General features: G+C 39.5%; 1 long non-coding RNA gene across 1 annotated transcript; it reads right to left on the bottom strand.

The window, feature by feature from the left end:
* LOC6035801 lies at positions 1–25,026 on the bottom strand. The gene is made up of 5 exons (XR_005278405.1): positions 24,707–25,026; positions 15,617–15,651; positions 4,986–5,033; positions 564–708; positions 1–497 (listed from the first exon to the last, which is right to left on the bottom strand). It is a non-coding gene; the product is annotated as an uncharacterized LOC6035801 (long non-coding RNA).
* Positions 25,027–25,751: the final 725 nt, after the last annotated feature.

Raw genomic sequence — 25,751 nt, 5'->3', positions numbered from 1 at the left:
ATAATTCATCATTAAATAAATTTTATTCTCAATGACACAAACCTTTACCTTCTGGGTACAACCCCGTTACGTAATTGTTAACACTTTGAATGCTCGAACCGCGTGTCGTCCCTCGTCGCCGCCGCCGCCGCCGCCACCACCGATGCGCAAACTTGGGTTGAGTTCTCCGTACAAAATCAGCTTTCAAAATGATCTCACTCTGTTAAATCAAATAAGTCAGATCGAAAATGAAAACCGGTTCTGTGATTGCTTTTGCGCACTCTCTGCTCAGGCGGGCGGGACGACTCCCAACTCTCCGTCGCGGTGTGTGTGTGTGTGTTGAAAATTATCGCTGGATGTTGGCTGGTGCGAAAATACTTTTTTTTTGTAGAACGTCGTGAGATGGTGTTTATGAGAAATGTTAGAATGTAAGGTAGGAGTTTTGTGGGAAATGACCCAAGCGGGGCTAAAGTGGGAAGCTTTAAAATTTTGTTGTGGGACGAACCCGGAAAGGAAGGCTAGAATAAAATCTTGTCAGGCAATTATCGTACAGCCATGTGCAATCTTAAACATAAAGCACTTACCTTGTTAAAAATGCGTCAACCGGTACTGATGTCGGTTGCAGTCGGATCAAGAGTGTGCGAGCGCATGGCGAAAAAAGGAATGAAGGAATGTGGAACGCGCAAAGGGAAGAAAACGAGTCAAAAAAGAAAGCCCACGGAGGAAGACCTGAAAGAAGAGGAAAAAGAAGAGAAAAGAAAAGAAAAATGAAAGAAACAGCACGAGTGCACAGTGTGACGGAGAAAAAAGTGAGAAGGAATGATAATAAGGAATGTGGAGATATGATGAAGAGAAAAAAAAAAGAACAAGACAAACATTGAAGGTAACAACCAACAAAAAAGTAACACTATATGGCAGTTAATAGTGCGTTTGTTGGTTGTTTGCGGGTTTTTTTGCCCTTGCCGAATGGTTGACGAACACAAGAAACTGCCGACGACTACGAAGACGACGAGGATTGAACTCACGATTGTGCCGGGGGGCGGAATCCGATCCCAATACTGCCCCGCGGAGCTGCGCAGACCCGACTCGACTGCGCTGGCTGGAGAGCAAGGGAGTTGTGCGGTTGAAAGTGGAGCTCTGATTTTATGAATGACTTTCTGTTTACCTACTTCGTCGCTTCTCCCCGTTCAGGGCTTAGCCATTCAATCGTGTGCGCACACACGTACAAAGTGTCGCACACATACACACACACACACACACATACATACACACCTCGGTGTCTCTCTATCATCTGTGCGGCGAGGCGAGGGTTCGCCTTGGAGATAACCCATTCACGACTTTGACTTCCTTTCTCTTTTGCCTCACTCTTGCGAATGATCCGTTAGGCAGTGCTGATTGGGAGGACAACGGCAAGAGATGAGCGGGGACGGATCGGAATGTGGCCTCCTCAGGAGTTGCCGCCGCGGTCTAGGGTCTAAAGATCATCTGTGTGTGACTCTGTGTGCGTGTGTTTGTTGAGCAACATTGGCTGTGAATAATGTAAAAGGTGATGATAATGGGAGGCAGGCAGATAGCCCTAGCGAGAAATTCATTGATGAAGAAAGGAAAGGGTCAGCTGGAGTCACACACACACACACACGTACTCACAAGGTGGTTGTTACTTTGTGATTATTTTTTTCAAATTGATAGGCTAATAGGGAGCTGCGGCCATAACGTGCCCATGCAGTGATAATGGTGACCACGCGGGGAGATTGTTTCAATAGCAGCTGACTGCCCAGGCAGTTCCGGGATGAATGAGTTCATTAAAGTCGGTGGATTTTTTTTAAGAATTGACCACAATTCAATTGATTTAAAATTAGTCCACCAGCATAGAGTAAACGAAAATTATAGCAATTTTTTTAATGATTACATGGTATAGTAACAGTATTTTCCGATTTTTGGCAATTTTCTTGTATAGTCAAAGAAGTGTCAAACCTTGAAGATCTGACAAGCTTTGCCAAAATTATGAGTACATAAGAGAGTTTATATTACTTTTCATTTTGAATTTCGATGAACAACCCTTCTATTTATGACAATCGAAGGATTGGTATTTTATATACCTTTTCGTTGAGATATAAATCTGACAACTTTATCTAATAATTTTTGAATTCGAGAATTTTGAGTTTTTTTTTGCTAATTTCGTTGAAATAGTGATTCCGAATCACCTTTTTGTACCTTTTCGATAAATTATAAAGATGGAAGGTCTGGCAACACTGTCATGTGATTTCGAGATTAAATTTTGTTGAGAAAATATTTATGACTTTAAAATTGGTTTGTTGCTAAAAAGATACACCGAACTTTGTATACCCTGCTTCCGGGAACTTTCCTTGACTTCTTAAAGGGCCTCCCTGTCCGACCACTTTGAATATTTCATTTCCCCTTGGCTTACAATTACGCGATCTCATCATCTATCCGCGTGGCGAGCCGGCCATCGCGATCGTAATCATCACCCGGGAATACCTACCGCACGTCAGTTTGCTAATTTTATCACACGTGGAGTTTACGGCCAGCGGTAAAGCTTTTAGCATAGCGTGACTTCCACAAGGCTTCGTTTTTATTATCTTTTCGCCTCTATTGCTTTTCGGTTGCTGCGGCAGTGATTCACTTCTCACATACTGCTGCCTCTCTGAGGAGGTTGTGTGATTCTTGAAATTCAGGTTTACGTGGAGATTTTGAGGTGACATTCCATTCCGTATGACTTTGTACCCGCTCGGTGAGAACCTCGCAATGAACTCACGCCGGTAACGAGTTTTTGTCAAGAGTGCTGTTTCGCGGAAGGTATGTATGTAAATCTCGGCGGCGGTATTCAAATGCAATAGAGTGGTGGTGATCTATTGCCGCCGGGGCCGTTTCGCGATCCTCCGTTATTATCTTAAATTTGCTGGAATGGCAGCAGTTTGTACCTGGACAAACCGGTTTGGGCACACGGAACGGAACTTCTCGGAAACCGTCTCCGCATAGTCATCAACCGAGGTACGAATCACAGCGGGTTGAAGTTTCATTCAGCTGGATCTTTTGGCCAGCGCAAATCGAATCGTGTTTCACACGGTTGAGTTTTGAGCATTTCCAAGAAGATCGACAGGGCACGGCGTTCAACGGAACGCAGCAAACAGGTTGTAGGTAAACATTACGAAGAAGCAGACTACAAATGTTTCGTAGACAATTTCTTTACTGAGTTCGTTCAGGGCTTAAATATAGAACTCGATTTTCCGGTGCATGAGCTATTTTTATCTTGAAGTAGTGTACTAAACCGGTAGACGAGAAAATTTTCATTGAGAAAGATGTGACGGAAGTCAGTTGAATTTTTGCTGCGGTCGTAAAAGTAGAAAAAATAAGGACTCAACGTGATCGTCACATTTGATGTTTTGCTGTGATCGTAATAGTAGAACAAAACTAGACAACGTTACATGGTTACGTGGTATGATAGTTGCAAATCTGACAGGTTTCAAGTTTTTGTAGCAAATATCAACTGTTCTAAGTCACTTATTCATTGATCTACACGTAGATCATTCATCGCCAACCCTGGCAGTGATCTACCATGATTAGTCACCACCAACCAGCTATCCAAGTGCGGGATCGTTTACGTAACTGTGTGCTTCAATATAACCCAGTCTCTAAAAGGTAAAGGCAATCCACATTCCACGCTGTAGGAGTCACCATAAAAAGGAGTCTTCCGTTGACGTTGTCGACTTCAGAATATGGTTAGGTGCGCGGATTCCCGTAAGCTCGTAAGTGTGAATGAATCAATAATGAGCAGCGCCTTAAGCTATCGCCGATCATAATTTGGTATCAAACCGTGGAGTTGAATGGACGAGAGGGCCATATTACAAGCACGTAACTCATGAATGTCAAGAACACTTCAGATAATCTACCCTCCCCTTAGTACGTGAACTGGTCAAGTAAAATTCCACAAACACTGACATCAATACGATCGTTGCCAGTCGAACTGATGCTACACACTAGTGAGAAATGGAACAATATCTTCGGTTTACATACCCACAGCCTAAAGGTTGACTCATACCGTCGACGGGATCCATGGGAACGCCCCTCACCGCTCGATATTTATCCATCGATGTTTGAACACTCCACTCAGGTCCAGCACACCTCCGATTACTTGTCCACCGCGTTTAGTGCCCAATGTGGCCTCAACCTCAACGCGTTTTCTCGAAAATATCGAACCTACCGCTCAGGTTGGCCCCGCAGAAGGACTGTCCGCGGCACAGCTCTGAATGCTAATGAGAGAGGGCTTTGCCGTGCTGCCACCAGCGACCGCGCCACCACCGCCAACAACAACAACCCATTCATTCAACCTAGTTCATGTTGGGCCAGATCGTGCTGGAATGTTGCCCGGTGGCATTTGGGTACACCACACACTCTCAGATCGGCAAAGTCCGGTGGCGCGCAATATGATCGCTGGACGAGGCAGGAGGCAGAAGTGGAGTTTGTGCCTTGAATATCTTGGACAACGTTGTCGTTTGAATGATTCGTCAAAGTCGGCACCGTCGTCGTAAGCCAAGTTGCTCGCCGAAGGTGACCTGGCCTAGACATTGCACAGTGTTTTGGTGGGTGCCGGTGCATTCCGAAGTCGGTGCGGGGGGTAACCGGATCTTTGGTTCGGGTTAAATACCAGTTTAGGAGAAATGTATGGCATGTAATTGATGTTTGATTGTTTCACAAAAAAAGATAAACGATTGCAAAGTTGTATCGACAAATATTTTCAACTTTAAAGGCCTACTTCAAAACTAAATTGTAGATTGATTGAATGCTACTTTCGATCCCTAAAAAAATAAACAATAAATCATGATTCAAACATATTTCTCTGTGCATGATTGAAATACAATTCTTGAACATTCACAATTTTTTTTTTCAATTTTTGAGAACTTGCATACATTTTTGTTGTACCAACAATTATTGGAAGCATATAAAAATGGTTCCAGATCCACACCTGCTTGGACAAAAATACATACCACTTTCCAGATATGTTGGAACAGTTCATCACGTGAAGGGTTGAGTATCTGCAAAAGAGAAGACACTATTAGATTGGGTATGAAAAGAGAAATTGTATGTAATGAACTAGAATCAGTATCTCAACAGCAGAGATAGAGCGTCCTTTCCCTTAGGGTTCATAAATACATTCAAATATTAACAAAAATATAATGGTTATATAAGGGAAATGTTTATGTTAAATTTAAAAGATAACATTCCATAGGTTGTTTTTCTTACGATGTACAGATAAGTGTTCAGCTACCCTAGTTAAGATCACCGCATCCAAAAGGGAAACTGGAACCAGGTGTTGCCCTCATCACTTAATGTTTACTCATTAGGATGTAACAAAAATGACTTTTTGGCGGGCATTCAGGGGTTTGTTCCGGTGGGCATACTGAGCCTAAATCCCAAATATGAGCTTGATTGGACGTAACAGGAGCTGGCGCTCCGCCCTTCAATTTTAAATGGGATTTAACCCGTAAAAAAAGATTTTTTCAAAAATGTCACTTTTTGAGGCATTTTGGCCACCAATGCGTTTACCAAAAACATTACTGGCGTGAAGGCCAGATCCTTGCGCATCTTTTGGTATATATAACATTGAAGTTTGGAGCATCCTGGAGCCCGGTACAGACCTTCAAAGTTTGGCATATTTTCGAAAAATCGGTCCCAGCAAAATCAAATGGCGTCTCGGGCGTCGCGAGGTGCGACGCATATCTTTTTTGCCGGGGCCGATTTTTCGAAAAAATGACAAACTTTGAAGGTCTGTACCGAGCTCCAGGATGCTCCAAACTTCAATGTTATATATACCAAAAGATGCGCAAGGATCTGGCCTACACGCCAGTGATGTTTTTGGTAAACGCATTGATGGCCAAAGTGCCTCAAAAAGTGACATTTTTGAAAAAATCTATTTTTACGGGTTAAATCCCATTTAAAATTGAAGGGCGGAGCGCCAGCTCCTGTTACGTCCAATCAAGCTTATATTTGGGATTTAGGCTCAGTATGCCCACCTGAACAAACCCCTGAATGCCCGCCAAAAAGTCATTTTTGTTACACTCTATTACTCATTCACACATTCAAGTTCTATTACAGTTTCTATCAAGCGTTTCCATCTAAAATCATGTTATAAATTGCTTAAAATAACTTTAGAAGGCAATCACACCGTCTTTGCAGACTGAATACTAACATTAAACGGGACAAACATTGAACGAAAAGTTCCAGACGGATAAGGCGGGAATCGAACCCGCGCCCAATAGCAACTTAGGGATCGGCAGCCGAAGCCGCTAACCACCGCGCCACGAGGCCCTTCTAAACCAACCAAAGATATGAGAACTTCTCCATAAACCACGTGGACACTTTTTTAAATGTCAGACCAACCCGCCTCCCCCCCTCGTGGACAATTTCCATTCAAAATAATCTTTTTTGTATGGAGCGTGGAAATCGCTGAGCCCTCCCCCACGTAGTTTATGGATGGTCCCTAGTTGCATTTTGCATGTAGTTCATAAGCTGACTAAAATAAATGTGTATGCTTGACAGAGTGTTTGCATAGTTTATCTACAAAAATATCTGTTCACTTCATAAACTTAATAACCATCTGTTTGAAAACTATTTAAAAGGAAAAACGCAACACCGCACAAATAACGCTTAGCTACTAACACACAAAAAAGCAAGTGAAGTTGAACCACACGAAACTCTATTAGAAATCACTTCAACGGCTCGTTAAAGTTCCCCAACGAGCTTGTTGAGATTTTTGAAGCAACGGTGGCTGCGCGCTGAGGCTCCGCGACGCGAGTTTGACAGAGTAATTGCATCCATGACAGATTGTACGTGTTTTCCCTTGGACTTCTCCACCTTTTTGTCGAGCATCCGCAGCAGCAGCGGCGCCACACGTTTTCTCCAAGCCCCGTAATGGCACCGAGCCAACTAACCACCCATCATCATAACCGTTTGCATTGTCGGTGCGCGAGCTTTTGAGCATGAACATCTCATAATTTTTACACCCGTGGCCACCCCGGGGAGGTTTGGTTCGAGGTTCGGGTTGGTGGGAATCGACTTTCGGCCCATTTCGCGGCTTCGAGCTTAATTTCATGCGCCTGTGCACTTATGTGTATTTATGTGCAGTCGCCAAGATGCAGCAGTGGATCGTAAGTTGGGCGCCGCCATGATTATCGTCGGCGTTGAACGAAGCTGAGCTGAGAAAATGAGACCCCCTTTTGGGTGAACTGACACCGGGTTTGACCCCCTCGCTAATCCATTCCACGCTGAGGAAGCTTGGGTTGCACTGTGGGAAATGTGTGGTGCACAAATAAACATCCATTGGACTTTATTACAAATTGATTTTTATGATTGATGAAAAGATATTCCACTTCGACACAAATTGTTAAACGATCAGTCATACGGTGAAGTCATCTTCTTGACAGCATCCGGTTTAGAGATTATCTCCGCGAAGATCGATTAAAGCTTACAAATAAGTCTCGGCGATTGGAAGGGACGCACATGGTTTAATAATGACTAAGTAAGGTGTCGGGAATTGATTAACCCGCATTAGCCACAACAAGGCACGTCGTGAACTGGCGCCAACTGCAAAACAACCAGCAGTGAAACTAATCAGCTGCAGTCATGAAATCATTCAAACAACAACAACATTTTTAAATAGTGGTTCATGCAACAAGTTGCAAAAGAGCAATTCTCTACCATGACCAAATAAACTATTTTGTGTGATTGGTTCATCCATACAAGTCTCCATACAATTTTGGCTGCTGTCCATACAAAAATGGTATGTAAATATTCAAACAGCTGTAACTTTCGAGTGAATTTTCTGATCAATTTGGTGTCTTCGGCAAAGTTGTAGGTATTGTTGACGACTTTTGAGAAAAAATAGGTACACGGAAAAAAATTGCAGATTTTTTAATCAACTTTATTTTCACTAAAACTCAATTTCCCAAAATACGTATTTTTTGATTTTCGAGATTTTTTGATATGTTTTAAGGGACAAAAATCCGCAACTTTTGAGCCATAGAGAAACATGGTTCAAAAATATGCCGCCGAGTTATAAATTTTTGAAAAAATAGTGATTTTTGGAAAAAATCGAAGTTTTATGCAAAAACCAGTTTGACATTATTTTTTGATGCAAAATTGAATTTGCAATCAAAAAGTACTATACAGATTTTTTGATAAAGGGCCCCGTTTTCAAGATATAGCCACCGAAAGTTTGATTTTAGCGAAACATTAGCAGTTTCAATTTTTAAAAATAGTGACCATCAGTGACCGTTTCTAAAATTTTTTTTTTGAAAAGTTCAGAAAATTTGCTATAAAATTGACTAAGAGGCATTGAAGATTGGACTTCGGGTTGCTGAGATAGAGCCGCTTTAAGAAAAAGAAACACGAAAATTGAAGTTTTCTTAATCTCACCAGAATAACCCACCATTTTCTAATGACCATATCTCAGCAAATAATGGTTCGATAACACATGAAAAATTCGTAAAATTTGTCGATCTTTTCGAAAAAAATATTTTGAATTTTTGTGAATCAAGACTAGCATTTAAAATGGGCGTAATATTCAATGTTTGGCCCTTTTATTATGTTTGCCTTGGTTTAAAAAATTTCAAAATATTTTTTTTCGAAAAGTTCGGAAAATTTCACGAATGTTTCATGTATTAACATTGATAATCGGACCATAAGTTGCTGAGATATCATCATTAGAAAATAGTGGGTTATTTTGGTGAGATTAAGAAAACTTCTGGAGTTTTTTTTGAAAAGGTCCAATAAACCAAATTTTCAGTTTTTGCCTTTTGGGTGTTTTTTAATAACCCTGACTCAAGGCGGTTTCAAAAACACCCAAAAAGCAAAAAACTGGAAATTTGGTTTATTGGACCTTTAAAAAAAAACTCCAGACTTCAAGTTTCGTGTTTCTTCTTCTTAAAGCGGCTCTATCTCAGCAACCCGAGGTCCAATCTTCAATGTCTTTTAGACAATTTTATAGCAAATTTTCTAAACTTCTCAAAAAAAAATATTTTTAGAAATGGTCACTTATGGTCACTATTTTTAAAAATTGAAAAACTGCAAATATTTCTCAAAAATCAAACTTTCGTTGGCGGGTCATTCCATCCCAACTGTGCACCAAAAAGTGCAAATTTGAAAATTACCCTCTCCGATCCTGCTCAAATTTGGCTGAGCTGTTGATACTATCAAAACATGCAAGAATCCCGAATTTCATCCAAATCGGACCACCCCCTCCATTTTTGTACCTCCCCAAAAAATCGACTTTTTGGCGATTTTTAGCCAAACCTCCTTGTTTCAAACGGCGATAGCTCAGGAACCACAAATCTCAGAAGGTCGGTCTTAGACTCAATTTTGAAGGAAATTGGACGTAGAATCCATTTCCGTGATCAAAATGTTGATTAATTTATTTTTTCTACCTGTATTGCGCAATTGAAAACTTTAAACGGCCGTAACTCAAAACACCCCAACTTATTTTTTTTATTTGACCTCACCATCTTGTTCCCCGGCCAATTTTACATAAGAATCACCTATCGACAGAAATGAATATGTTTCGTTCCAGAGATATCGAATTTTAAGGTTTTGTGTTTTCGAGATTACCTGCATCAGCTTCATTCGCCGCATCTGCTAGAAGCACACAGGCGGGCTGATCAATAACTGCTACCTGGCCATTTATTGAAATAATATTTCATCATAAATAATCTTCATCAAATTGAGCAAAAATTAACTGTATAATACTGTAGGAAACTGAAGTTTAATCGCAAATGTTTATCTGCTCAAAAAATTAATGAAGTGGAGCAAAATAGTGCCATTCAGCAAAAACCCCAAAACCTGCTTTATTATTATTATTATTATAGTTTATTATTGACACTTTACCATAATTCTGATTTATGGTTTAGATTGATCATATTAAATCAATTTTTATATAGTGAGCCAGCTCCATTTCATTAAAATATGATTTTGGTCAAGGTACATTTAATTACAAAAATCCTTATACGTGAGGACAGCAGCCGTATTGTGTTCCAAGAATCCAAGAATGATAGATGAAAAAAACACTGTTGTTCGGACGGTGTCGAAATCATCGCAACTAAATTTGGAGAATTAGCCGCTTTGCAGCAGATCAAACTTTGTGATTTTCTTACATTTTTCAGTTTTATACATTCCAGAAATCCTTTTCCTACTCTTTGTGATCGTTCTTCACTAGAGCACAACGTATCAACAAATTTTATTCATTTTAATTCATATTTTTACTCAATAATGTATCGTGCACTTATTTTTCAGTGTTATAACAAGATTAATTCTCGGGTGAGTTTTTAAAAAGCCGTAAGAGCCAACAAAATTTTATTTATTTTAAGTTTGGGGCACTTGAAGGACGTGTAGATGAACAATCTCGAGCATTTTGATATTGGTTTTTCGTAAGTAGGTCGAATACCGATGCAATAAGGACATTGTTTAACAATGGCTCTTACGGCTTTTTGAAAACTAATCCGAGAATTGCATTTTCCTCTCGCTCCGTCGGAATCCAATTCTGCCCTTTACTGTGTGTCGTCATTGCTCTGTCCAGTGGGTTAACACAGAAATTCACTTCATTAATTTTTTTGAGCAGATAAACATTTGCGATTAAACTTCAGTTTCCTACAGTATTATACAGTTAATTTTTGCTCAATTTGATGAAGATTATTTATGATGAAATATTATTTCAATAAATGGCCAGGTAGCAGTTATTGATCAGCCCGCCTGTGTGCTTCTAGCAGATGCGGCGAATGAAGCTGATGCAGGTAATCTCGAAAACACAAAACCTTAAAATTCGATATCTCTGGAACGAAACATATTCATTTCTGTCGATAGGTGATTCTTATGTAAAATTGGCCGGGGAACAAGATGGTGAGGTCAAATAAAAAAAAATAAGTTGGGGTGTTTTGAGATACGGCCGTTTAAAGTTTTCAATTGCGCAATACAGGTAGAAAAAATAAATTAATCAACATTTTGATCACGGAAATGGATTCTACGTCCAATTTCCTTCAAAATTGAGTCTAAGACCGACCTTCTGAGATTTTTGGTTCCTGAGCTATCGCCGTTTGAAACTAGGAGGTTTGGCCAAAAATCGCCAAAAAGTAGATTTTTTGGGGAGGTACAAAAATGGAGGGGGTGGTCCGATTTGGATGAAATTCAGGATTCTTGCATGTTTTGATAGTATCAAAAGCTCTGCCAAATTTGAGCAGGATCGGAGAGGGTAATTTTCAAATGCTGTTCCGCTTCAGATAGAATGACCCTGGCTATATCTTGAAAACGGAGTCCTTTATCAAAAAAACTGTTTGGTACTTTTCGATTGCAAATTTAATTCTGCATTAAAAAATAATGTCAAACTTGTTTTTGCATGAAACTTCGATTTTTTCCAAAAATCACTGTTTTTTTCAAAACATTCATAACATGGCAGCAGATTTTTTGACCATGTTTCTCTATGGCTCAAAAGTTGCGGATTTTTGTCCCCTTAAACATATTAACAAATCTCGAAAATCAAAAAATACGTATTTTGGGAAATTGAGTATTAGTGAAAAAAAGTTGATAAAAAATCTGCAATTTTTTTTCCGTGTACCTATTTTTTCTCAAAAGTCCTCAACAATACCTACAACTTTGCCGAAGACACCAAATTGATCAGAAAATTCACTCAAAAGTTACAGCTGTTTGAATATTTACATGCCATTTTTGTATGGACAGCAGCCAAAATTGTATGGAGACTTGTATGGATGAACCAATCACACAAAATAGCTTATTTGGTCACAGGGAAGGCCCCACAAAGTTTAAGTCAAATAAAAAAATACAAAAATAAAAATGGTCGAAATCGGCCGATTTCGTAGAGAGTTGCTCAAAAGAATGATTGTGTCGAAAAAATCGAGTTATGCGATGAGTTTTGTACAATTCCTCCAAAAAACTCTCAATAAATGATTTTCCTAACCCCTTCCCGCCCAGAGCAAAATCGAGCTTTTTTTTTTATTTTCTGCATTACTCGTATCTGGATCGACCAAATTGGCAAAATTTTAGTGGTTATAAGTTGACATTCTATATAAACTAATGTAGTTTGAACCATGTTGAAAAAGTGCATGGTTGCAGAGAAATTTAATTTTGAAGACTGGAGTAACCATGGACGTTAGAGGGTTGAGTAAAACAACCGTCTTTCAATGCTCTATGTTGGCGTCTGTGCGGTTATGTTTGTAGGAAAATAGAATATTGATTACATAACACACTTGTCCCATGAGTCACAGTCATTCAAGTAGTAATACGGTGACTTCAAATACTGCTCGATTCTATTGCGAAAAATGAATCATCACTTTTCTAATGATCAAAATTTTCTTCAAAACGCATTGATATTACTAAACTACATTTTCAAAAATTAAACCTAATTCAAGCCCACCATGCGGTCCCGCCAAAGGAAATGAGTAAACCGGAAGTTCGCAACTGGTCTATCTGGTATCTCACATTAATCATCCCCACACAGCAGTAGTAGTGTAGTGCGATATCGCGCATAGTAGAATGCTGCCTGGACGGTTAGTTAAAGCATATTGCGTTATCGCCTAGTGTCGCAGCGGCAGCTGCCCCTCAGATGGTGATCTCGTGGTTCGCCGCAATCAGTGATGGTGGTGGTAGTGTTGTACCAGAGCGACTAGTAGAGTTTGCACATTTGGACCCCCACGAGTCACGTGTGGGAAAATTAAAATCCCCCGCGGGCGGGCGGTTATGGTGTGCAATATATTTATGGCGGAAACCTTGAATACCTAATGGGCCTGGACTAGATCCAAAGACTGGAGGAGATGGGGTTTTTTCATTCAAAGAATGGCGCCACCACGTTGAGAAATGGGTGGAAACTTTTCAATTGCGTATTTCTCATGACAACGCCGGAGAAAAGGAAGGAAAACCTTCATCAGTGCGCAGTCGAAGGTAGAGTTGAAGTTGGTTGCCACGAGAAAACCCACTTTGTGTGAGATTAATATTAATAAAAATAATAATTAACGATTAATTTAACGCTACACGGCGTTGCTGTTTGAAGGAAGGGGGGCACCTAACGTGGAGCAAATGCCACCACGTCAGGATAGTTGGGCGGCTCGGAGGAGGAGGGCGAGGAAACCTGGCATGAATGAAGCTAAATCATGAATGAATGGAAACGGATGGCTGAATGGCTTTCTGAGGCGAACGCGCCCTCGCCGCGCACTATTATGAATGAAATCGTTGTGTTGGTTTAGTTTGGATCGAGAAGGATTGGATTGGCGAGTTGGATGGTGTGTTGTTGTTGTTGTTGGTGGTGGCCGTCAGTCACACCACGCTACACACACACACATGTGTGGATAGTTATAGTTTTTTTTCTCCTTTTCTGTCTGCAACCATGTGCACGCCGGGATGGATGTGTTTGTGTGTGTTTGCGCGAATGCGTTGGATGTGCAGTGCTGTGTAGATTAATTCATAAAATTCTGTGCAACACTGTGTGTACAGTACACTTGCAGTTTATTGCAGTGGCGAGGATGTGTGCCAGGCACACTTTTATGCTGACGGTTGATTCATCATTCGTGACTAGATGTAGTTTAATTGGTGTACTACATGACGTGAAGATCATTTGACAAGCAAAACAATCTTGATATGGATTAAAATAGGTTTTATTAATGAGATCTTGAAAAATATATTTTTTTTCTATTGTTATCATATTTAGGAGATTATGGTTTATCAAAAATAAAATTTTACGAAAGCTTCTTTTTTTACATTAAATATAATACACATAATCATTCGAATCATGAAAACCCAATTTGACCGAGCCACGTAGCCTAGTGGTAACACTCAAGTTAAACAATCCGCTTTGTGAATGCGGCCCCGATACTCATCATGGGTCATGGAAAAAAATACTTTTAGTATTCGAATCATGCTGGCTACTCATCGCTAGGCTCAGTTTCCTAAGAAATTATTGAATACTGAGTGCTCCAACCAGCAAAAAAGATGAATGCTCAAAGTTCATCATTTAGTGATACTTATTTGAGTGACCCATCTTGTTTGCTTTCTAGAGCGCTTAGTAATCATTGTATGCCTTGTATAATTATAAAAATTGCCAAAGCACAACGAAACCAGGGAAAATTTCAACAATCGTTTGACTTATAATTTTAGCTGAAGTTTACCGACTAACTTATGGAAACTGTAGGTCCAGAGTGGATTCGTTAATTCAATTTTTGTAACTTCGAATGTCTTCCAATTCGGATGCTCACTAATTTGCGCGTATTCGAATTAAAAATCACTCAAACTTCAAAATCAGATATCAAACTGATTTTGACATTTCAATCCCGTTGTTCGACGATTTCCGAGCACGTGGTATTTAGCTCCATTCAAATAAATGAATCCGCTCTGTAGTGCAATAATTGAAAACAACTTCATAACATTGTTAAAGTTCAGTAAAGGAGATTCACACTCAGGAATAAACAAAATGCAAGTGATTTCAGTCGTTGTCGATCAACACTTGATCAAGACTTGATAAAGCCCAAGTGGAGACACCCGGCAGGGCCGGTTTTTCCGCTCGGCGGTAACCACCATTTGATCATGGAAACAGGAAATTCATATTATTATTACCATATCGTATGGGCGCGATCCGGTCACGATGCAATAGTTAGGGAAATTCCACAAGCCGGGAGAAAATCACGTTGATAGAGGTCAGAACTGGAAGCTGTGTTCCTTGATGGTGGCCCAAGATCCGTTTGCCCCAATTTGCGCGTACGCATCAAGCCCCGTCTTCTCACGCTAAATCAGCCGCGCTTCCCGCGATCCGCTTAGGGCTTGAGTTGGAAATTTGCAAGTATAAAAAAAAATATAAACCGCTTGCCAATCTGCTGCCATCGCCAGCCGGGGGGATGAAAAACTGCCTGGGAAACGGTCAGAACGGCATCTAAACGAGTTTTTTTTTTTGCAGTTCGCAAACTCTGAAACACTTCTTCGCGCTGCTGGTGAGAACCGTTCAAAACTAAACACGTCTTGCGAGATTTGGTTCCCAGAGCGCGTGAAGCTCGGCGGTTTTCGGCGTAGTAACTAGTTTTCTTCTGTTTTATTTCGGCTGATGATTTTGTGTGAACGATGCAGACAAAAAAAAAATGAAGCAAAACACATCTGGTGGTCATTTCCGGACGGTTTTGTTCTCTGGAAGAGGCGCTTTCTTTTGTGGAAGGGGAAAACCAGTCGTTTTTTGGCAAACAACAATTGATTCAATTTAACAGTTGAGTAGCTCACGCGGTTCTCTTTTACCATCGTGTTATAAGTAGCAACTTAGGCGAAAACTTTGCAATTATCTGGTTTGTTTCATTCGGCTATCGTTGGATGATTTATTTTCAAGACCAGCACTTTCGCAACATGAAGTTCGTATCCGAGTATGAATCCGAAGTAGATTAACGACAATACTGCAAATTTTTCAAGCTTTTTCACATGGATTGCAAATTGCATATAAATCTGCTCAACTTCAATAAACTTGAACTCATCATCAATACAAATCTATGATCGATGTAAACGTTTCATTTGTGATAAAGTAAAAATCAACAATAAAATTTGAAATTTAAAAATTTCTAAATGATGAAAAATATCAAAACAATACACTTACAGCATTACGCCAAACTTATCAGTACTGATTTCATCCTGTAACAAAAAAGAAAAAAAATAGAATCAATGAGTGAAAATGTTATATTTTTACAATACAGTGGAGTAGAAAATAAAACAAAAGAATGTTGATAATTTATGATACACTTAAACCCCCGTTACGCGCAGGCGTTACGCTTTTTGTTTGGTTGATTTCTCGAAAACAGTGTAATGTTTTTACATTCTTTTGAAAGCAATTTGTAGATCTGCACAAGACGTATAAATCGTTTCAAAAAGTTTGCAAAAATATTGCGTCGTTCCAGAGAAATTGACGAAATACAAAGCGTAACGCCTGAGCGTAAACCGGGGTTTTAGTGTATCGGAATACCTCTTAAGGGACCATCCATAAACCACGTGGACACTTTAGGGGGGGGGGGGTATGGCGATTGTCCACGATCCATACAAAAAGTTTTTTTGTATGGACAATTGTCCACGAGGGGGGGGGGGTAACAGAAAAAAAGTGTCCACGTGGTTTATGGATGGTCCCTAAGCTATAATTTCACCAATGTTTTAAGCAAGAGAGAAAAGCCACTTGGTCTTTCGACTCCCTTGCCAATGATAGCTCAGTCAAACTGTTTAGACGAAATTGTTCAATCGCCAACAGCAAGTGAACATTTTACTACTAGGGGAAGGTGGGGCAAGACGACCATATGGGGCAAGAGGAACAATCGCTCGTACGGCCGTAATTTTTACAATTTTGATTATTTCCAGTATGAGGAATTGTTGCTAGCAATGCAATTAGCTGGTTCTACTACCACATAACCGCCAAAACGACGTAAACGCCACAGGGCATAAGATTTAATGAAGTTTTTTTTCAAAACCTTTGTTTTCTTATAATATTTGGAAAGTATAAAATAAGGCTTAGGGTTCGTTTTAAGGCTCATTTTATCAAAATGCTATTTTTCCTAGATCAGTAGTGTCCCTACCAATGACATGCACCTATTACAAAGTATGATTTAACTTTTGGTTATTTTTGTTGAGAGCTTTTAAAAAATCTTGTTCAGGTGGGGCAAGTGTACCATATGGATTTTTAGTATGGAACAAAATTACGAATTGCTGCAACAACATATTTTATTGAGAAATTAATACATAAAAATACTTAAAAACTGATAAACAATTGTTAAAAAAAATGTCCATACAAAATATAGTGATATTATGAAAATTAACTATTTATCGTCTAAGTAATATTTTTTCCGTAAAAACGATAAAATTTAAAATAAAATATTATTATTTAATCTAAAAATGGAAGAAACCTTTCAAATACATTTTGATCTGATGTATCTAAGTGATAACAGGTCAATTTTTAGCAAATTAAAATGTTTTTTCATGCATTGTTCCTCTTGCCCCAACGGGTTGTTCGTCTTGCCCCACTAGTTAGTAGAACGTACGGAAAATCAAAAATTTTAAAATCATTTTTTTACATTAAAAAACAGGATTTTTTAAAAACTTGTTCTAACAAAGTCTTAGACTTAGAATAAGATGATTATAATAAGATCCGACAGATTTTTTTAACTTTTGAAGGGGTTATAACGAGCATTTCCTTAGCTTGTTACACTTGCCCCACTTTCCCCAAACGACTTCTTCACGGCACGTAAAAGTACGCACAAGTCCGCTACAAAGTAGCCCCTAATGAAATGCAGCTTTCAATTCATTCATTAATTCATTAATAACTCTATTCACACAGCCAGTCAGTGTCACTCGCGCTGCTAGAGCAGCGTGACGTCAATGTGCAATGATAATGTAGCTAGTAGCTTGGGATGTTTTTTTTTTATCGCAAAACACACATTCCCAACGTGGCACGTACTAAAGTTATTTACCCAAGCGCCGAATAGGGCGAGTGCCACTGGGGTGTGATGTCATTGGATATAAATTTTGGGATCGCACCGACAAAAGATTAACCTTTTTTGTTTCTTTAAAAGCATTTTTAAAAACTCACGGGAAGTTTTATGAAATTCATTTAAAAAAAGTAAAGTTGTTATGATTATTGTGCATAAATGTTTCCAATGTCGTTGAATTCAATTTGAAATTTTTGTATATTTGGTGTTAAAGATGCACTCCATCCCATGCCCTCGTGACCGATCCCCCATCCCCTGAGCATGGCGCCCTCCGCTGACCATGTATTGGTGAGGATCACATTGGAATTCCGAAGGCTCCCCTCGCGCAACATAAAACGATCGATCCCCACACCAACACTGCAATCTCTTCTTCTCTGTCTTTCTCTTGTACGATCACCACCACATTTAAAGCTTTCATTGCCGGGCTGGTTTAGAAGAGAAGGGGTGGGAGGAGTGTGGGGAGGTGTTCGTTCGGTGGGTGGCGAGGCGCAAGATATGCTGTTCGGGTTTCTTTTCGCCATTCTCGGCGTGGACCGCATTCTTTCGTTTGAGGGCCGCACAAGGGCTGGGAGCAAGAGGAGTTTTGAAAGCGGCGCTGGAAAAGACTATGGCGTTGGTCCCGCGGAGCACCTAATCGTCGTGTGTGGACTCACACCGAAAACCGAACGGCGAAAGAGGTGTAGAAAGAGAGAAGAAAGAGAGTTAAAAAGACGGTGGAAGAGAAGATCGAACGAAGAAAAAGAAGAGCCATCCAAAGCCACTATGAATTGGGCCCGCCGAAGAGGTTCGTTGAACTTTGATAGTTCATTCATAAAATTTCGGGAACAGAAACGAATCTTTGGCCCGTCGTTTTTTGGGGAGGTCTGCTCGACTACACGTGTAACGTTTTGTAGCGGCCACGCACTTGTGCCGATGGCCAAAATTGGTCTGTGTGTGTGTGATTCTATGAAATAAAATAGTTTGGCACTGCGTATGCTCACAAATTGGATAATGATTGTGATTATGTAGTTAAATTGGGCTTTGTACTATTTTCTCGTACGTTTTAGGTAGGACTTTAAACTGGCATATTGAGTTACATTACAGGATGAATTATTTGCAGCAAAGAGCGTTAAAGATTTTAAGCCATTCTTGGACAATAGTTAACCCTCTACTGCCCAATTTTTTTCAATTTTTTTTTTATTTTTCCCCTGTACATGAGGTCATTTTAAGCAACTTTTGTTCTACGAAAAACTTTACTTGTCTTATTTTATGTTTTTCTTGTTTAATTTTTAGTTTTTTAATTTGCATTTATCTTGTTTAATTTATGTTTGTTTTTGGTATTATTTGGCCTATTCTACCACCTCCTATTATTACATTTTGCCTATCCAATTTTTTCATGTTTTTACGGTCACTTTTTCAATTGTTTGCTTGTTTATCACATTTTCTGCTATAAAATGGCACCATTATCATTTAATTTTTTAAAAATGCGTAGAGGCGTAGTCTGGGATACTAGAAAAATTACTGCATACATCTTTTTACTTGAAATATAGAGGATGTTAGTTAAAAACACAGCCAGAGTTGACCCCAAATGACATTTTTTTAGAACATTGGCAAAGTCACATAAAACAAGTAAAACATCCAACCCATATTTTTTCTAAAATTTTAATAGTTCTTCTTTCCAATGAGCAGTTCTCTAGGATTTCGGTCATTCGATTTTTTTTTGTATTTTTTAATCCGACTGAAACTTTTTTGGTGCCTTCGGTATGCCCAAAGAAGCCATTTTGCATCATTAGTTTGTCCATATAATTTTCCATACAAATTTGGCAGCTGTCCATACAAAATGATGTATGTATCTGTATCTTTTGAAGGAATTTTTGATCGATTTGGTGTCTTCGGCAAAGTTGTAGGTATGGATACGGACTACACTAGAAAATAATACACGGTAAAAAAATTTGGTGATTTTTTATTTAACTTTTGTCACTAAAACTTGATTTACAAAAACACTATTTTTAATTTTTTATTTTTGATATGTTTTAGAGGATAAAATGCCAACTTTTCAGAAATTTCAGGTTGTGCAAAAATCATTGACCGAGTTATGAATTTTAATCAATACTGATTTTTCAAAAATCGAAATTTTTGTCGTAAAATTTTCAACTTCATTTTCGATGTAAAATTAAATTTGCAATCAAAAGTACTTTAGTGAAATTTTGATAAAGTGCACCGTTTTCAAGTTATAGCCATATTTAAGTGACTTTTTGAAAATAGTCGCAGTTTTCATTTTTAAATTAGTGCACATGTTTGCCCAGTTTTGAAAAAATATTTTTGAAAAGCTGAGAAAATTCTCTATATTTTGCTTATTCGGACTTTGTTGATACGACCTTTAGTTGCTGAGATATTGCAATGCAAAGGTTTAAAAACAGGAAAATTGATGATTTCTAAGTCTCACCCAAACAACCCACCATTTTCTATCGTCAATATCTTAGCAACTAATGGTCCGATTTTCAATGTTAATATATAAAACATTTGTGAAATTTTCCGATCTTTTCGAAAAAAATATTTTCAAAATTTTCAAATCAAGACTAACATTTCAAAAAGGCCAAACATTCAATATTACGCCCTTTTAAAATGTTAGTCTTGATTTGAAAATTTTGAAAATATTTTTTTCGAAAAGATCGGAAAATTTCACAATTGTTTCATATATTAACATTGAAAATCGGACCATTAGTTGCTGAGATATTGACGATAGAAAATGGTGGGTTGTTTGGGTGAAACTTAGAAAACATCAATTTTCCTGTTTTTAAACCTTTGCATTGCAATATCTCAGCAACTAAAGGTCGTATCAACAAAGTCCGAATAAGCAAAATATAGAGAATTTTCTCAGCTTTTCAAAAATATTTTTTCAAAACTGGGCAAACATGTGCACTAATTTTAAAAATAAAAACTGCGACTATTTTCAAAAAGTCACTTAAATATGGCTATAACTTGAAAACGGTGCACTTTATCAAAATTTCACTAAAGTACTTTTGATTGCAAATTTGATTTTACATCGAAAATGAAGTTGAAAATTTTACGACCAAAATTTCGATTTTTTGAAAAAATCAGTATTGATTAAAAAATTCATAACTCGGTCAATGATTTTTTGCACAACCTGGAAATTTCTGAAAAGTTGGCATTTTATGTCCTCTAAAACATATCAAAAAATAAAAAAAATTAAAAATAGTGTTTTTTTGTAAATCAAGTTTTAGTGATAAAAAGTTAAATAAAAAAATCACCAATTTTTTTACCGTGTATTATTTTTTCCAGTGTAGTCCGTATCCATACCTACAACTTTGCCGAAGACACCAAATCGATCAAAAATTCCTTCAAAAGATACAGATTTTTGAATTTTCATACATCATTTTTGTATGGACAGCTGCCAAATTTGTATGGAAAATTATATGGACAAACTAATGATGCAAAATGGCTTCTTTGGGCATACCGAAGGCACCAAAAAAGTTTCAGTCGGATTAAAAAATACAAAAATTAAAATTGAAGAAAAAAGACCGATTTCGTAGAGAATTGCTCCAATGCGTTTTAAAGATAGAAAATTTGTTGAAAAATGGATTTTTGGCGATTTTTTAAATCGAAGCCCGTCTATAGGCGGGGTTGGGTTGTAGAGGATTAATTTGATGTTTTCTTTTCAAGTAATCTTTGGGGTAAAACGTATTCGACAATCTGTCACACTTTTGTGACATTTTTTTACCCTTTTCCATTAATTAAAAAAAATATTGCATAGAATGGGAAATTTTCTACATAACCTATATCCAAACAAATTGTGTCAAAACATCAATTGGGACATAAACAATACAAAATAATACTTTTATGTCATAATTAGGGTGCATAAGTTGAAAAAGGCGATCAAAGTAGACCTCAATAAAATTCTTACATTAAATAAGTAAAAACATCAAACCCAAGATCATTTTTTTCAATGCTTATAAAGATTCAAATTGATTTATCCCGGCAATTTTTTGTATCGAAGCTCGTCTTTTTTTCATTCCAGAATTCAAAAGTTCTTCAAAACTTCTTCAAATGAGCTACTACGATGAAATGACTTGTTGATTAATCTTTTGGTAAAAATAGTAGTTTATGAAACCAGTTGCAAAAAGAAGATTACGTGCACGAGTCGTACATTTATCCAACGAGGCTCACCGAGTTGGATAAATACTTCGACTGCTGAAAAAATCAAGTTTCTCAACGAGTTCCATTCAACATTTTTTGCAATTCCGAAAAAAACGTTTGAATGAAATTATAAGTCAAATGTTGTTTTGTTTTGTATAATGTATTTTGTCAATAAATCATTTAAATAAAAAAATGTTGAAAAGTATTACTTTTCGAAACAAGTAGAACTTTTCAATATATATTTGGAAAAGTGTTGCTATTCGATTCTGATGAGGTATGCTAGAATTACATGAAAAGTAAATAGTTTCCAACGGAATTACTAACAGGTATTTTAACTATTAATTATATATATTTTAGATTCACTATTTTGAACATCGTTTAAAATACATTTTCTACAAGATTGATTATGCTGGCAACACTGTAAAAAGTTATGAGCTTGTAAAGAAAACTTTTATTTTGTTGTTGTTGGAAACACCCATTCGTTTTCACTTGCATTCCATTGAAATGATTTTCTTTGTTATGAGATAAAACTTGAACAAATGTATTTCTTTGGAATCAATCGATCTGACGGCTGACTGCGGCGTTTTCCTTTGTGTCCGTCTGCTTATTGTTTCGAGACTGGTGATTTTTCGGTTATTATATTTTGAGAAGCATTTATAAAACGAAAAAATAAACGAGGAATATTTTCCTTATCTGGTCGGTGCGTCCCTTTTCTCTCTTCACCTTCGTATCGATCGTGTTCGAGTTCGGCGATCGCGGCGGTAGCGCGTTAAGCCTCTTCGCGTCAGCGCGCACCTTCCTCTTTTTCCTGTTTGGCATTTTTGGCTTTTCGTTTGTGAGTGTGTATTTTCTTGCTCCTCTTTCTTCTTTGATCTGGCTGGAGGCTGTGCTTTTTGCGGTACTTTAAATGTCAAAAAATCTCGGTGGTCGGATCTCTCTCTTGCCTCGAATGCACACACAAATAGGCACACATACGCGCACACATACACACATATGGTGAATGGTTGTTGTTGGACGATTCCGAGAAATTTAAAAAACACCATCGGCGTTTCTCGTCTGAACTGCGCTCACACGGTCGTCGGTGGTTTGCGGCTTGGCCCGGACTCTGGAGGCTGGGCCGGAGTGGAGAGACCGTGCGGTTGGCTGGGTGGTCGTGTTTAGGCGCAGTGGAAGGAAGAAAGGCCATGGACGGGAGGATCGGGGACGAACGGAATGGGGGTAAGGTTGATCTTCGGGACAACCGAGTGGAGCAGAGAATAAGAGGACTGGTTTTCCGAAGCTTTATTCATTCCAGGTTGCGGCCTCCGGCGGTGGCAGGGGTTTCACCTTCCGATTGAAGGGTTGGTCGGCCTATTCTGGTCTTGGTAATCGTTTCTTTAAGACTTTATGTCTTCAATTCTCCAGTCATGAAGTTTCATGTCCTTAGTCCATGTCTTCAAGTTTTCAAGTCTCAAGACCCAGGTCTCAAAATCATCAAGTCAAATCTCCAAACTTCCAACACAGGTCATCTAACCCTAAACCGGACCCGTTTGAGTCCCACCGACGAGATCTCGCTCCTTCTCAGGCTCAGACCCGGGTTTCGGAAACCGAGACACGCTGGAGGCTCCCAACAGGGATATTGGTGGAAGGCAGCAGCCCGTCGCCAGTGTCGGTGTTTGCTTGAATTAAAAGTTTAAAACATGTGAACAAGACACGCTGCGCGAAGTGCCGAGGACCGCCAGGGGTAGAGCAGCAGAGGACGTGCGCGCGCGGGTGGAATATGACAGGGAATGAAGGAAGATAAGACCGCGCGAGGGGAGATGTGAAATGATGTGACCAGGGGAAGAAGATCCCGCGGGATGGGAGGGTGAGATGCATGATGATTGTAAATATTTTTTCTCGTGAGAACTTTATTTTTTTGGAGTGAGGATTTTGTTTTGTGCAAAGGAGTGTAGAATGTGCTTTTATGGAGATATTACGGGGTTGGGTTGGTGGTGTTCGTTCGGCTCAAGAATTCCTGAGCGCAGATTTTCTTTTATTTTGTGTTCTCTTTCCCCTGGGTGGGCGATTGCTGATGGGCGAGAGGAAGTTGTGTGATGAATGGCGAGATCAGGTTTGGTGCCGCGCAAAACCGGCTGATCATGTAAGATTTTATGGATTCCAGCTTTATCGCCTCAATTAGGGGATTTAAATACAGTTAGTCTCTCTCTCTTCTTCTTGTTCACCTCGTTGATTGTGCTCGTGATGCGGTTGTGTAACGTTGCTGAATGGTCAATTAAGCACTCAAGTTTAAAGAGCCCGCTCCTATCGGGAGCTGACGATAACATTCCAAGCTGATAACGCCCTGATCATCACGCGTTACTGCAGTGGTTACGCGAGGTCGCGAGCCTAGTTCCGTCACGGCGTTGGCCAAAGTCTTATCACGCTTCTCACCCGGGGCAGAAGAACGTAGCGGAGTGGCCCTGCGAGAACGGAGACTTTGTTGCTAACGGGGTTCGGTCGCGACGACGACTATTCACAAAAAATACAAGAGTATAAATAGCACTCAATGTTATCAGCGTGACTCTCGCGTTCACTCGCGGTAGCAGCGCTCGAGCAGGAAAGAAAAAAAAAACTTTTAATTTTTTGCCTCCGAATTAGGGTTAGTTGGCCTGTATTTGAGGTACCGATATTATGTATTTAAAATAAGTTTGTGACTAAAATCTAATGATTTTATTTTAGACATAAACTTAATGATTTCATTAAGACAATGAACATATGCAACCATGAATCTCCCTCAATCTTAGGTAATCGCCAAGCAAGCAGAAGGTCACAGAATTAATCCTATGTAACGTTACTTGCGAAAGTACTAAGTCAAGACTAAACGTGGGACAGCTGACGGTAAAGTTATAAACTTTGTCCGCGCCCATTACACAATCACACTAGGCGCCACGAAACGGCCCTGGCCCTGGTCGATTAGCGCCATCAGTGTGCTGATGGCTGTCCTCATCACTTTGAATGGTCGTCGTTCCCGGACGATCGTTGCTCGGCAATGGACAACAGATGATCACATTCAAGGGCCCTACCCGTTTAGAAATAATTAAAATGTTGTTTTTTGCGCTTACATAAGTGATCCATTCGTGCACAGCTGATGGATGGTGGATGGGCAGTGTTGCCAGTGGCAGCCAGTTCCAACTGATATGTGGCACAGCACACGTGTTTATACTCTTTTTCGTCGTGTTCCGGACCGATGATGATGAGTGAAACTGCTGACGGCTCCCTAGCTGGCGAAATTCTCCCTATGCGATGTCATCGCTTCTTAGGAATGTTACACTGTGGGCACGTCGTACAAGTCGTAAGTCCTTTCAACAAGTGTCTCTGTTTCAACACAGCTCACAGTGACTTCACTGAGTGTTCTTTTTCTTCCTCGTTCCAGCTGACGACAGTCCTACGCGCGAGCACACTTTGAAATCGTCACTGAGAGACTAAATTTAACCAATCAACGAACTGTGCGCGAACGTTTGAGTGAAACCACTTTGGGAAGTTGTGAACATACGCACACACACACTATCTCTGGGTTTGACGGAGCCCCTGGTATGGGACATGTCGAGTACAAAAGTCAAATTTTCAATTAACTTCAATTAGATGCAGAGTGTGCGGCAACGCGCGTTCGACTATACAGTGTCACAGAGTGTCTATTTTCTTCAGTCCCTTCAAATCACACTCACTGCGCTGGCGGCACTGGCACTGACGGAATGTCTACGACTTTGCTGAACGTGGTCGCCGACGGGGACGATTAAAACACACGGCCGGTGCCCAAAATAGAAAGTCTCTCTATAAATTGGGCGAAATTCAATCACTATAATGAAATTAACTCCAATTAATCGGCTTGCGCTCTGGGTACACGTCACGGTGTCCGGTCGCACACTACACACTGGCCATTGGGCACACTGGGAACTTATGGGGGTCCATTCGCGTCCACGTCCACATGGAATCGGAATCGACCGATCCGGTGGTCACAGCACTACTATTCAGCTGCCGTGTGTTCCTCACTGAGCTAAGCCCGATGGTCACGAACGAGAACGCGAGAGAAAGAGAACAAGAGAGGGAAAGAGCGCGAGCAACACACATCCGCTGGCTTTCGCATCTCGAACAGGAAAACCAGCGACC

Source organism: Culex quinquefasciatus, chromosome 3 (genome assembly GCF_015732765.1).
Source record: "Culex quinquefasciatus strain JHB chromosome 3, VPISU_Cqui_1.0_pri_paternal, whole genome shotgun sequence".
In the NCBI taxonomy this organism is placed as follows: Eukaryota; Metazoa; Arthropoda; class Insecta; order Diptera; family Culicidae; genus Culex; species Culex quinquefasciatus.
The sequence above is the reverse complement of the archived record's forward strand: the minus strand, read 5'-3'. Positions and strand labels throughout refer to the sequence as shown.